At 31.1% G+C, this 14,698-nt stretch overlaps 2 long non-coding RNA genes across 6 annotated transcripts; both read right to left on the bottom strand.

The window, feature by feature from the left end:
* Window positions 1-6,967: 6,967 nt before the first annotated feature.
* On the bottom strand, window positions 6,968-10,053 carry LOC139903007 (uncharacterized). 3 transcript variants are annotated; one of them, XR_011777863.1, is made up of 6 exons: window positions 9,088-10,053; window positions 8,790-8,949; window positions 8,544-8,711; window positions 8,348-8,443; window positions 7,731-7,840; window positions 6,968-7,248 (listed from the first exon to the last, which is right to left on the bottom strand). It is a non-coding gene; the product is annotated as an uncharacterized lncRNA (long non-coding RNA). The 3 variants fall into 3 exon arrangements; XR_011777864.1 differs by having other exon boundaries at window positions 6,968-7,840; window positions 9,088-9,170; window positions 9,330-10,053; XR_011777862.1 differs by having other exon boundaries at window positions 6,968-7,840; window positions 9,088-10,052.
* A 10-nt stretch (window positions 10,054-10,063) lies between these two features.
* Window positions 10,064-13,445, bottom strand: LOC139903008 (uncharacterized). Of its 3 annotated transcripts, none has more exons than XR_011777866.1 (3): window positions 12,925-13,445; window positions 10,732-12,807; window positions 10,064-10,620 (listed from the first exon to the last, which is right to left on the bottom strand). It is a non-coding gene; the product is annotated as an uncharacterized lncRNA (long non-coding RNA). The 3 variants fall into 3 exon arrangements; XR_011777867.1 differs by having other exon boundaries at window positions 10,064-10,261; XR_011777865.1 differs by having other exon boundaries at window positions 10,064-11,442; window positions 11,529-12,807.
* Between the last annotated feature and the right edge of the window lie 1,253 nt (window positions 13,446-14,698).

Genomic DNA, 14,698 nt, shown 5'->3' with positions numbered 1-14,698 from the left:
AATGTCTTGTAACTAAGTTATTATTATGCTTATTTGAGCTGAAGTAATCGTGATGTTAGACTAAATATTAAAATGGGGTTATTAGATTTTGTACCATAATTAGGGTTTGGACAAAAGACCGACACTTGTGGACATTAGACTATTGACTATTAATAGATGGGGGTATTGTTTAATCGAATGACAACTCATTAGAATCTGTCGAACCTATCTTCAAATTAGTTAATCTAATAATTATTAAAATGATTATGTATGTCCTATTTAGTGACGTTTATACGACATCTTTTACGATCATTTAATTAATTATTCGGGTTAGGTAATTGATTATTCATTGTGATCAAGTGGGTAAATTAATATTCATACCTCATTAAAATAGGGGTGGATTACATACAAGGATAATTGGTGTAATTGTTAACAAAGTATTAAAACCTTGGATTACACGCAGTCGATAACCTGGTGTAATTATTAACAAAGTATTAAAACCTTGTTACAGTTTGAATCCCTAATTAGTTGGAATATTTGACTTCGGGAATAAGGTTAATTTGATGAGCATTTTATAATTATGACCGATGTACTATTATGGACAAAAATCATATAGGTATCAAATAAACCAGGACAAAGGACAATTAACCCGGGTAACAATTAATTAAAATCAAAACGTCAAACATCATGATTACGGAAGTTTAAATAAGCATAATACTTTTATTTCATATTTCATCATACCTTTATTTACTGTCATTTTAATTATTACAACTTACTTTATCGCAATTTAAATTCTGTCATTTATATTATCGTCATTTATCTTTAAGCTTTATTTAAAATCGACAAACCGATCATTAAACGGTAAAACCCCCCTTTTATAATAATAATAATACTACTATATTACTAATATATATATATATATATATATATATATATATATATATATATATATATATATATACAAATATAATTGTTTAAAAATATAGTGTACGCAATAAGCCGTCTCCCTGTGGAACGAATCGGACTTACTAAAAATTACACTACTCTACGATTAGGTACACTGCCTATAGTGTTGTAGCAAGGTTTAAGTATATCCCATCTATATAAATAAATAAAACTTGTGTAAATTGTATCGTATTTCGTAATTAAAATAATAGTATTTCGTATACTCCGCTGCACACATCAAGTATTTTTGGCGCCGCTGCCGGGGAACCGGCGAAACGCTATATTTTTACGCTATATTTTAGTAAAACTATATTTTTGTAAAAATATAAAATTTCTTATTTTGTAAAAATATTTTGTATTAATCACAAGTGTTAAAAAACTTAAAAAGAAAAATATATATATATTTTTTTATATAAAGTATAAAAGTATTTTTTTTAGTCCTTAAAAATATAAGTTTATAAATATTACTTATATTAATTTGGTAAAGATTATAAAGTAAAAAAATATATAATATTAATTAGTTTTATTAATATATAAATTAATTCTTTTATAAAATAATAATATAAAAAATAATATTTTTATAAAAATTGTATTTTTATAACTTTAAGTTTTATTTTTACTTTTTGTATCTTTTTAAACATTTAATTTGAAATTTGTATATTTATTGTTCGTAATTAGTTTTAAACTTAGTTTTTGCCGTAGTATTTTATACTTCTAGATTCTTAAGGTTTGCCGTAAAATCCCTTAAGTACTTTTTCTTTAGATTAAGATTTAGACGCTTTAGAATTTTACGACGTCGCTTATCGCTTTAGTATTTAATAGATTTTAGTGCCTAATTAAGTTATTGCCGTTTTGGATATAGAATTCCTTTAAGCTTTAATACCTTTAGACGCAAGTTTTAATTTTTAGTTTTTAGACTTTTAAGTTTCGACGCTTTACTTTCTTATTTTTGTTTTTCGACGATTGTTTTTCGACCTCTTATTTTTTGAAGCGTTTTTTCTTTCTCATTTCTACGCTCTAGTTTTTAGGACATAGAATTTTCTTTATTTTCTTTAAACTTCAACGGAAAAATTATTTTAAGCGGTTAAATTAATAGACATCCAAATTTTCTGCTTCGTAGTAATAGTTGGATTTGTTAGTGGCTGAGTTGTGTATTTTCCGACTTAAAGGATCCTGGCTCCCTGCTGCATCTTTTGGCTATTCGAAACGTGGGCAAAAGCAGAAAAGTCTATTAATTTGATAACTTATATAATTTTTATTTTTATAACTATTAGGATATTCAGTGAATGCACCGAGCAAAACGTTCACCACCTTTCATACGTTCACCACCTGTAACTCGATCAAGACATCTAGCCAATATTGTTGCCGTTGATTTTTCTTTAGAATCATCATTAAATCAACAAGTACTCCTGTTCAAATTTCCGATAATCCATCTTTTGAACCCGACCTCACAATTGAGAACCCGGAGGATATTCAAGGACAATTCCAAGATCCTGAACCACTAACTATTCCTCCTGAACCACAAACCGTTAAATCAGAATCTTCTAGTGATTCGTATTCAACAAATTCAATTATGGAAGTAACTAAACCTCTAAGTATGGAAGACCGAATGAGAGCCACACGCACGGGCCAAGGACACGCCATAATTAAGCCAGACATTAATGCGCCAGATTATGAAATTAAAGGACAAATCCTACACATGGTAATTAATCAATGCCAATATAGCGGTACGCCAAAAGAAGATCTAAACGAACATCTTCGAACCTTTAATAGGATCTGTACTCTATTTAAAATCAGAGAAGTTGAGGATGAACAGATCTATCTCATGTTATTTCCCTGGACTTTAAAGGGAGAAGCCAAAGATTGGTTAGAATCATTACCTGAAGGAGCGATTGACACATGGGATGTTTTAGTTGAGAAATTTCTTAAAATATTCTTTCCGGCATCTAAAGCCGTGAGACATCAAGGAGAAATTATTAGGTTTACACAAAAGCCAAATGAAACTCTATATGAGGTGTGAACAAGATTCGGAAAGTTGTTGAGAGGATGTCCTCAGCACGGTTTAGACACTTATCAAATAGTACAAATATTCTATTAAGGTGTCGTCGTTGCTACACGAAAAGACATCGACACAGCAGCTGGTGGTTCCATTATGAAGAAAACCGCAACCGAAGCTCACAAGATCATTGATAACATAGCCTCCCACTCGCATGAGTGGCACCAGGAAAAAGATATATTTCATTCATCTAAAGCAGCTAGAGCCGATTCTAGCCATGACTTTGATTCAGTTTCTGTAAAAATAGATGCTTTCGAGGGACGAATGGAAAAGATGACTAAAGATATTCACACAATACGAATCAGTTGTGAGCAATGCGGTGGACCACACTTAACGAAAGATTGTCACATTGAACAAACGATGGAACAACGAGAGAATGTTTCCTACATGAACCAAAGGCCGGGAAATAATTATCAAAATAATTATCAACCGCCAATGCCAAAATTCAATCGAAATCAAAACATTCTTTACAACCCAAATGGACCAAACAATAACTCGTATAACCAACAAGGTTCGAATAACCAAATAAATCAAAACAACACTTTCAATCAACAAAGACCTGGCTTATATAAACCACTACAACAAACCGAAGAGAAAAAGCCAAATCTGGAAGAAATGATGGCAAAGCTAATGGAATCTCAAACACAATTTATTATATCTCAAACCCAAACAAATGAGAGGTTTGATCAGTCATTAAGAACTCAACAAGCTTCCATTTTGAATCTAGAAAAACACGTAGGTACTCTTGCTAGCATGATGAGTGAGAGGGAACAAGGAAAGCTACCGAGTAATACTGAAGTAAATCCTCGGAATAAGAATGTTAATATGGTATCAACAAATTCTGAAAAACCATCATCAGAAGATGGGAAGGTTTTCGATGTGAGTAACAATGAAGAAGTTACAACACCACCACCACCCGAGTATGTAAAGCTAATAGTGGCACCATACAGACCACCCATCCCGTTTCTAAGAAAAGCAGTTGAGTATGAGCAAGTAATAGGTAATAAAGTTTGTGATACCTCTGGAAAGAAGAAGAAGAAGAATAAGAAAATGCAAGAAACAAAAACCGTAGAAGTAAACCCGGTGAAGACAGTTCCACTAAAAATTCCACCCAAGTTGGGTGATCCGGGTGAATTTATTATTCCTTATCTACTTAGTGATTGTGTCATGTATGATGCACTAGCAGATTTAGGTGCGAGTGTGAGTGTTATGCCTCTTTCATTATATAAGAGATTAGGAGTAGGTGAGTTAAGTCCAACGAAAATGAGTGTTCGACTCTTTGATCAAACCATTAGGCACCCAGTTGGAATTACTGACAACCTACCCGTTCAAGTAGGTAATTTAACCTTTCTAGTCAAATTTATTGTCATTGACATAAAAGAGGACCCAAACATTCCTCTAATCTTAGGTCGACCATTCTTAGCATCCACTGGGGCGTTATTTAATGTAAGAGAGGGTAGAATGACACTTAGTAATGATGAAAAATCAATCACCTTTGTTAGTCGAAAGGCTAAATCTCCACCAACCAAAACCGTTGAACCAACAAAAATGATTGATAAGAACCATATTGTTTTACCAACTCCAACGGTAGTGCTTAGCAATAATAAAACGCCTAAGAGTGGGGAAGATGAAGTAACACCTAATGATGACTTGATAACAAAGAACCCCGTTGTTGATACAAAATTAAATGACCCCGTTATTAACAGTTCAATGAAGAAACTTATTAAACGGATTCGCGATGCTAGAACCAAGGGGAACTTTAAGTTATGTAACCGGTTAGTATCCAATCTTTCGCCTAAAAAAAAGGTGAAACTAGTTGAATTTGTAGATGTTACACAGGAATCCGACCAATGGCTTAAAGCAAAAGACACAGATATGCAAGTTGATTATGGTCCAAGAAAAATTGACGATGAAGTTAATCACAATTTCGACACCACAGCTACCTAAGTGTGGGGAGATTCAAATGTTCTAAAAAGAAAACGCTATCTAGAGTTAGTTGTTCTGTTCTCGTGTAGTTTCGAGAATGGAATCCGATTGGTCTTTTCCACTAGCAGACACTAAAGAACTAGTTTTCTCCCCCCATTCTGAATTTTTTATTTTGTAGGTTTTATATGAAATTAATATGCTTTTTAAATTTAAGTTTTGTGTGAAAAAAAAATATTTACTTTATTTTCACTAATTTTAAAAAAAAATGATTTCTAAAATTCGTCGTGAGTTAAAGACTAGATCATAGAATCGAAATTGCTTTACCCGAGGGCGGAGCGAAAAAATTTGTTATCATTATTTTTAATATTATTGATCTAAAGTATGCCAAAAAAATTAAAAAACCAAAAAAAATCTTTGCTTTTAAAACAATCGCTTTAACGACAAATTATAAATTTTGTCGAGGGACGGACTAGGTAAACATATCGAAACTACCTAAAGTAAAAGGAAACAACATTTTTAAAAAAAAAAATATTCATTTAAATTGTTTTATTAAATAAAGGTTATATATATATATATATATATATACACACACTAGATTTATGAGCCCGTGGGCACGGGGACTCATTCGCAAAAATTATTAGTTTTTAAACTTATATATGAAATAATGTTATTATAGTAAAAGTGTCAATAGTACTGTTATTGGTACTTAAAGTTATTACAGTTGGTGCAGAACTTCTTTGTAAACAACATTTTTAGTTGTGCTTGATAATTCTTTATTCTTGTTCAAAATAAGCACTTTCAGTCCTTTTTTAGATAATTGAAATTACCCTTTTATAATACAACTTTACAAAGCATTAGACCTTTTAGGTCACTCTACAGATAATTGAAATTACCCTTGTGCTTGATTGTTCAATATGTGCAAATGTATACAACAAATAATAGACATAACATACTTAAAAGGAAAATTGCTTAAAAATAGTTTTCGTAATCGTGGATATTTGTACAGTATTGTTTGTCGATGATCTCAGTTTAATGACAAAACACATTAGTAGTATATGTATTGAAACTAAAAAAATGGTAAAAATGAGTTTCGTAAACGCTATAAATTAATATCTTTAAAATGCGACAATGAGTTATTGATAGTAGTTCAAAATTAAAATAGTCAAAAATAGAGTGATACAATTTTGTGTCAAGATCTTCAGTTAGTTGAAGACGTTAGTATTGAGACTAAGTAAATGTAGTATACAATTATAATTATGAAGCCCTTTAAGTATTGATAACATATGTACTGAAAGTAAATGTATTGAAACGATTAGTACTGTAAACGTTAATGATGAATATAATTACAATGTAGCTTTCGATTGTTCATAGTCAATTATATCATCTCCGGGTTACGACCGCGCTAGTTTATTTAGCTCGTCCGTTACACGGAAATTGTATATACTAATTTTCTGTAACATTGATATTGATACCGAGCAAATCTATAATATAATTACAATGAAAAAAAACCCAAAGCTAATGTCATAGCTAACTTGATGACTACGTAATCGCAAGTTTATAGTTTAGATCCATTAAGAAACATATGTATCTAATGCCCATGATCATATTCAATGGTTCAAGATCAAATTTCAATGGTTGAGCATTGAGATAACAAATACACTACATTTAAAGTGTAGTATTTGTTAGTTGGATTTATAAAGGATATTTTTATAAATGTATACCAACCATTCACTTACAAGTTACAATGAATTAAACGAACTCCAGTTTCATTAAAACTTAAAAATTAGAGAGAAATACAATAACTCAATAAGATGTTTAAAAAACGTTTACTTACTATGAATTAAACAAACTTTCGTAACACTAAGAGTGCTTTGTATTACTTACTAAAAGCAACTTTAAGATTCATTACATATGGAATAACACATTTAACTAAAGAAACTTAATCCACCACAACTTGTTTGAATCTCGAGTTCTATAAAGACTTATGTTGGAACCATGGCATTACTCTACATGTAAATGTGAACGAATAACTAAAAATGTTAGAAAAATGTATAGTTTAACAATAACTAACACAAATGCATTTACCTCACTTTAAATAATAGAGTACTAATTTTGTTCATATAGCATAGTTTTGATAGCCTGAACCATAAACAGTTCATATACTATTATATTACATTAGGATGATGTGGATTGTCAAGAATCTTTACACGAAAAGAAAAAACTAATAAAACTTAAACTTATAAACTAACAAAAATGAGTGAAACAAAAGCCATAAAACAACCAAAAACAAATATCAAAACTTAATAATCTAAACTTAACAGTTTCTAATCCAACACATCAACCTGCAAATACATATTATAAACAAAACATTTTAGAGTATACATAACCACACAGACAACAAAAGGTGAATGACATACAATATAGAAACCGCAGTTTTCTATCCTTCTGAATTGGACAATTGGAGTGAATGTGTGTATGCTAAGATAGAACATTGGACAGGGTAGTTAGCTCTTTTTTATCGGGATAACTGATAAGTAAAGATTATATGTAGAATAAATTTGTGCTATAAACATCATACTCCAAAGTCTACATAAGAATTAGAATTTGACATAGAAACTGAACTAAGAAGAAACTTATGGTACTAAAATTTCAGAAAAAGAGAAGTCAGGTGAGAAGACGATAGAGAGAAGATGATACTGTCAATATGTAGAAAGGGCGAAAATGGCCCTGGAAATCAACGATTCGAGAGAACAAAAAAAAAAGCAATGTAATTGGTTATATGATAGTATCAAGGAAAAACAAAGAGAAGAGGTATGTAAGTTACCTGTTAGAACTGGAATTGGTGATGCTTTTCCAGGCACTTGGTTGATTGGTTGGTGCTTTTCCTGACATTTAATGAATTATTCTTTCAAAGTTGTCCTTCAATTAAACCTCCTATACAAAATAAGACATTGTATGCAAGTGCTTAGCCTGATAACTCCTAACTGTATACAACATGAAAAGACTAAATTTTATCATTTGTCAAGAAGAAGTAACATTGATGTTTAATAGCATTTGTTTGATTCTAAAATTCAATCCTACACTATACCAACAGTGCCATTTAAAGATCTACCAAATATTTTTTAAGAGCTCTTGTATATACTTCTTCTTGATCCACCACATAAGTGTTTGGTCCGACGTGCTTCAGTGTGTCACTTTCGAGGTTATAAGTTCATACAACATACGGCATTATGTAAATAAAATCTAATGTGAAACAGCATATCACATTCAATGCGAAGATCAAACATATTCGTACAACAATTAAACAACCCATAAGCACAAAAACATCATGCCAACCAAGAAAAATAAATAGGAGATCCAAATAACAGTTAACTACTTAATTGACCCAAAAAAATTACCAAAATAGACAGTGAACATAAAAAGGACACACAAAAAACATACCATGAATGACAACACCCCGACCATCTCCAGCATTCTTATTAAGATTAACCATGCTAATCATCGTAGAGGCAACCAAGTCATTATAGCATAAAATATCTACAACAATAGCATCGAAATAAAGTTATGAAAATTAAAAATAATGGTTAAGTTAGAAGATATATAAAATGAGACTAAAAAAGGCTGGCTCACTGCTCACCGTTGGACAAACATGTAAAAGGGTAACTTTGATATCAATTAAATTTGACTTCCATAATAAGCTTATGACTGTATCTTTGTTTGATCATCGATGCGATTCAACATCATTTGCAGGGCCACTTCCATCCATTTTAAAGAATCCGTCTGCAACTTCTTGTAGTTGCAGCAACTGAAAAGCACCAGAAAAATAAACAAAAATTTAACTATTTGAAGATAATTCTAAACTTATTTTTTTCTGAAGTGTTACCTTTTGCTGCAGTAATCTGTGACTTCCAGAAATGTATTTTGTTTTGTACCCACTCAGCCATAATGGTACCCCCCAAAATATACTACTTTCTTTCCTAATTCTTGTGCAGCTTGTCTTTCATATAAGTATCCGATTGTGTGCAATATATTTGCTCCAAAAGCTGTTAAAAATTATCAAATATGTTTATGGGTCAATCTACCATACCCATTCCCTGTACCTCAGTTACAACTCATCTTAACCCATAACCCAATCTGCCCTACTATCAGTTTGACAAATTTATAGTGAAGGAATGAATTACATGCTTGTGATAGTCGTTCCGCTTCGGGCTCAGCCTGACTCTAGCTTGATCAACAGTTGACTTTGATCCATATCGACTCTGACCTGCAGTACCAACTACATATCCCATGGTTCCATTTATTACATAATCATATAAATTACATAATATTGCAAAATATAGAGTAACACAATTAAAACTAACCACATATAATAAGTATCAGATTTCAACTACTTATCAAATAACAAAAAAAGAAGCAACTTTACCATCGACATCTATTGATTGATTACCATGGGGTATAAAACACACCATCTATGTTAACCGCTGCAACATTTACATAGATGGAAAAAACATTTCACATAATATTTTTATTATTATGAAACTATATCGTAAACGCAATCAATTTAAAGAAACTTACACTCGCTTAATTACTAATCCAAAATTACTACTACAAAAACGCTACACGTATCATAATTACTATCAACAATCACTATCATAACATGATTAGCAAATATTTGTATACTAAAAATCAGAGATTAAATTAGGCATAATACCTTGAATCTTTCAGATGAACAATCGATTGTCCTTAAAATGGTGAATACGACTTAAATGATCATAGTAATGAATATCGTTATAGCATATCTTCACCTGAATGAAACCAACAGATGTTGAAGATCCCAAGGACTGAATCTTCTGAACTTAGTTTTTCTCCTGTCGTTATTTGTGATTTAGGGTTTCGAAAGAGAAATAAGCACCGTAAAAAGATGGTGAAAAAATGAGGCTGTCGAGTTAATTTGTAGTTGAATCTGAACTGATGGTAACTGTAACTGATGATAACTGTAACTGTAGATGAATCTGAACATGATACTGTAACTGATGGTATGTGTTAATGTCAATATGAAAATTAATCCAAAACAGATTTTGCTAATTGCTTGGAACGTTTTTGTGTCTGTTTCTGATGCAAAAACTTGGATAAAAAAAATTACAAAAACATAAAACAAATGCAGTCAGTTGCTAACATATGATACTTGGACAATATAAAAACCTTCAAATATTAAACCAAATCTACTCAATCATACCATATTTGTACATGCTAAATTAGCTCTAGATATTAAACTTTACACACCTTTGGTTGTTGGTTCATATACCAAATAGATTATCATATTCAGAAAGCAAACGTCAGCAACATTATGAATATCTACACAGAAACAATAAAGTTACAAAGGCTATATCAAATAACGAAAAACTTTTTATATGGGTTAACTCTATTGTTTGACCCGTTACCAAATCCAAAGTGATATATGCAGATTAAGAATGCAAATTGAGTGGTCTAATAAAAAAATCTTTAACACCTTTATGGGTTGTACTTAGTACGACGCTAAAACTTTGGCCGATATCCTATTTAAGGATACCTATACCTCAAGATTTCAGATGTACTCTAATTAAAACCAACAAAGTAGTCTAATTGAAAACCCTTACTGAAGTTTCGGTAATTACTCAAACCAATGTTCCTATCAAACCCCTTACAATCTTACACATCACCATCACTTCACTTCACTATCATCATTATAAGGAATGCTATCACTATTCTGAATTATTATTTAGTATTCATAAATAGCTAAATAAAAATATAAAGTGTGAAAACCAAAGAATCAAGAAAGAACTTACTCTGGAGCATGGTACTATGGTAGCCAGTGGTTAGAGCCCTGATCTCATTGTGAGATTAGTCACTAACAACATCACTTCTTATTAACAGACAGAGAATTCGGCCTCCTTCAGTTTTAAAGTAGTACACTCTAAAACCATCAAGATAATCAGCATCCTTCAGTTTTAAAATTAACCAAGAGCAAAGCATTTGATAACATTTGATAACACTATGAAACCGTCAAGATAATCACCCCCATGTAATATGTATTTTAACACCCATTTTTGGTCTCACCATCATGTGTTGCTATCTATTAAGGTATGAACTGAAACGTCACACATCAAAATAATTTTATTTGATGCACATTACTTGTCAATATCATTGGTACATCACTAAATATCAAAAATCATAATAATAAACACTTCATATCAAACAACAAGTTTGCAGATCAACATAAAAACAACACACAAATAATTTAAAAACTTTTAAAATAATCACAACTGCGTACCTTCCTGGCCAGCGTAAGCAGATGCAAAAATCTCAATAACACAATGATATTATAATTTATATTTTATAATGACAATTAATCAACCGGCTAGTCAGTTTTGATACTATTAAAGAACAATATCAACAACCGATCAATAGTAACTGAAAAAACACAATATTCTAAGACAATGGAAACACATAGCACAAACAACCTGGTGAAGCAACAACAGGGCTGACCTGCAGGAGATCTACAGTAGATAATACAATAATTAAAGTTGCAAACAATTGTACTAAAAATTTTATTTACAATCAATTGATGTAAAAAAAAACTTACAGCAACTGGAGTAGAACTTCTTCTCTTGTAATGGTCGATTGGAATGGAAAACACACATATCAAAATCAATCTGTAAAATTAAAAAGAAAGAACATAATTAACGGATAAGTTGTGGAACCCTAATTAAGGAAACTTAATGAACATAAAATTAAAATCAATAAAAAAACTACTGAAGTAGAACTTATTCTCTCGAAATGGCCGATTGAAATCGGAAACATATATATCAAAAATTATCTGTAAAATTAAAAACCAAAACCATATGTTGGAGTTTAGGAAAACCTAATGAACATATAATTAACTATTATAGAAATCCCAGCTCTTGATTCTTGTAACATTGTTCCAGCACTTCCATGATGAACACAATTTATAAATTATAACTTTTATAGAAATTGAGTACATTTTCATATAGTATAAACTTTTGGTAAACTAATAGTTGCAAATCTTGAAATCGAGAAGATATAGAAATTATCCAAACAATACTATCCGAGCTATTAGTCATATAGCATCGTTCCAACACCTCCATATTTGACAAAATATATTTTCAAGCTACAAAAAGTCTATTTGTGAATACCTATTAAAACATGAAATGCACCAAGGAAACATACGAAAGAGACATCCATAGTGGATGAACATTATACTCCAGAAAAATTACAAATGGGACAATCCCTTCTGAAAGAGCTTTCCTGGGAAAAAATTGCTCTTCGAACATATCAATAATAAAAAGCAATTGCATTAGCAATATTAGGGTTTGGAGAAAAAAAAAAGTACTTGAAAAATCTTCTTTTCAAACATAGTATCACCAAATTTCGTAACATATCTGCTTAACAACATCCTCATATTTTGAATCACTTCCAAATCAATCAAAATTCAAAATGTTTAATTAAAAAGAAAGAAAAATCATTAATAGACCTAACTAATATCCCAATGAACTATGATCATCTACTACGAAATAGAATATAATGGAACTTTTATCAAAACTTGCACAATCATACATCTAAACCAAAATCTAAACCTGAAAATAAAAATAAAAACAAAAACAAAAACGATTACTCTACTGAAACCTCATTTGTTTTTGCAATGAAAAAGGCGAATGTTAATGACTTCAATCCTGCAATACGGGGTCATAAATAAAACAAAACCGTAATGTACACAAACGATTTCACCCATCGATTTAAACATAATGCGAAAATCAAAACAAAAATAAAAATATGTACCTTCAGTATTGTAAGTAGCATAGTTCCATAAAGCTTTGAAGGACAATAAATTGATCTTCACACTACTAATCGCAAGGTCATGATCCAAATTCATACGTTCAGAAAACATAAAGAAGATGAAACGAAGATGAAAATTAGAAAGAAAAAAAAAAAGAAACTGCAACTAAGATATCCCAAAATACCTTTAAATTAGTCATTACTTGCATTAGTGATACCTACATCCCTTTATATTCTAGGGTTCTTGTGATAAAATTTGAAGAGGTGAAGAACCCAGAAGCATATGAATAAAAAAAAGTTGAATTGTTTGAATCGAGTACCTCCATGGATACATTATTCAATTTTAATGGTTCTTAGTATGAAACCCTGGATGAGGAAGTCGATCTGGAATCGCAAAAAATTGGATTGCTTATGAAACTCTAAAAATTGGATTGTGTATGAAGTTGGATTTGTGTATCCACAAATCTCTGCTAATATTTCAAAATTATATGCGACCTGTAACTTTTTAAGAATGAATTGATTCAGGCTATCGTTTCAGAATGGATAATTTAACGATAGAATCAATTAAGTATTAGGGTTTGTCTGCGATGGGATGTAGAATCGCCGTATGAGAAGAGAGGTAACGGAAATTGTGATTATCAATCACCGATTGAATTCAATGATGATATTCTGGCGATTGAATTTTTGGTTTATCAATCGCACCAGATTGAATTTTTGGTTTATTAACCCTAATTTTGAAAGTAACTGCCGGCCTCAAATCCGTGTTTGTGAAGGACACGTGTCAATAGGTGGTAATTAGGGATTTATTTAATTCAAAATTTTGAGAAAATTAGAAATGCTGAGGAGTAATGTGGTTGCGACACGTGGATTTACACTACCGGATTAGTAATATAGAAGATATATGTATATATATATATATATATATATATATATATATATATATATATATATATATATGTATGTTTGTAGTCTATCTTATGTACAAAACAGGGTAAAATACACATTTTTAAAAATTAGCAAACAGTCCAGAAAAGCAACCATTTTTGAAGAAAAACATGTGTGATAAAACAACAAAAGGAATGAACGATGAAGCGCGAAATCTATCATTTGACGAGCTTTGTAATTACAAACTAGGTATTTTTAATCACTTTTCTACACTAATCACCCTCATGAATTTATAATTATAGTCTGATTTCATGCAAATGAGGGCATTGCATGATCTCAAGTGTGGGGAAGGGTTATAAATTCTCTCGGGTTTACACTTAGTTTAATTGCCAAATTTTGTGAAAATTTGAAAAATTTTCAACTAAATGAACTCAAAATCATGTTTATACATATTTATGAACGAGTTTATTGTTACCTCGGAGAGAACATAAATGGAGAAACAACCCAAAATGCTTGAATTAATTTAAAATGGAATAAAGGAGAATAAAAAGGCAAAGAAAAATAAAAACTAAGTGTGGGAAGAATTTACATATATCACATATTTGTACAAGATTATTGCAGGTACTTTTGCTTTGGACTAAACTAATCAGTTTTACCCGATTTACTGTAATATATTTGAAAGAAAGATGGATCTACACGATGAATCAATTCCGAAAAAGACACGCTCTTCTTGATTTAGGTCAGGAAGTTGTCGTCCAGACCATTTGTAGTGTCTACGAAAAACCTTGAAAAGTTTTCTCGAAAATCAGCTGGAAATTCACGGACCTCAACATCAAACGGGATCGCCAAGTGGTCAGACTTATCCTAACCATGAGAGGATCTGTCTCGTAAAATGGGGAGCGCGCCGTGCAAATTAGCTTGATAAGACTAATGAATCAGACCTCCAGAAAGGATAATCTCCTTAAAGATCAAAAATCAGCTTTTAAGACTGATATTACTCAATCCTTGAGATTAACTTTAAAGATTGAGAATTACAAACTCATGAAATTCAATGATATCTAAACTCGAGCTTGA

Source organism: Rutidosis leptorrhynchoides, chromosome 3, assembly GCF_046630445.1.
Source record: "Rutidosis leptorrhynchoides isolate AG116_Rl617_1_P2 chromosome 3, CSIRO_AGI_Rlap_v1, whole genome shotgun sequence".
Taxonomy (NCBI): domain Eukaryota; kingdom Viridiplantae; phylum Streptophyta; class Magnoliopsida; order Asterales; family Asteraceae; genus Rutidosis; species Rutidosis leptorrhynchoides.
This window is presented reverse-complemented; position numbering and strand designations above follow the sequence as displayed.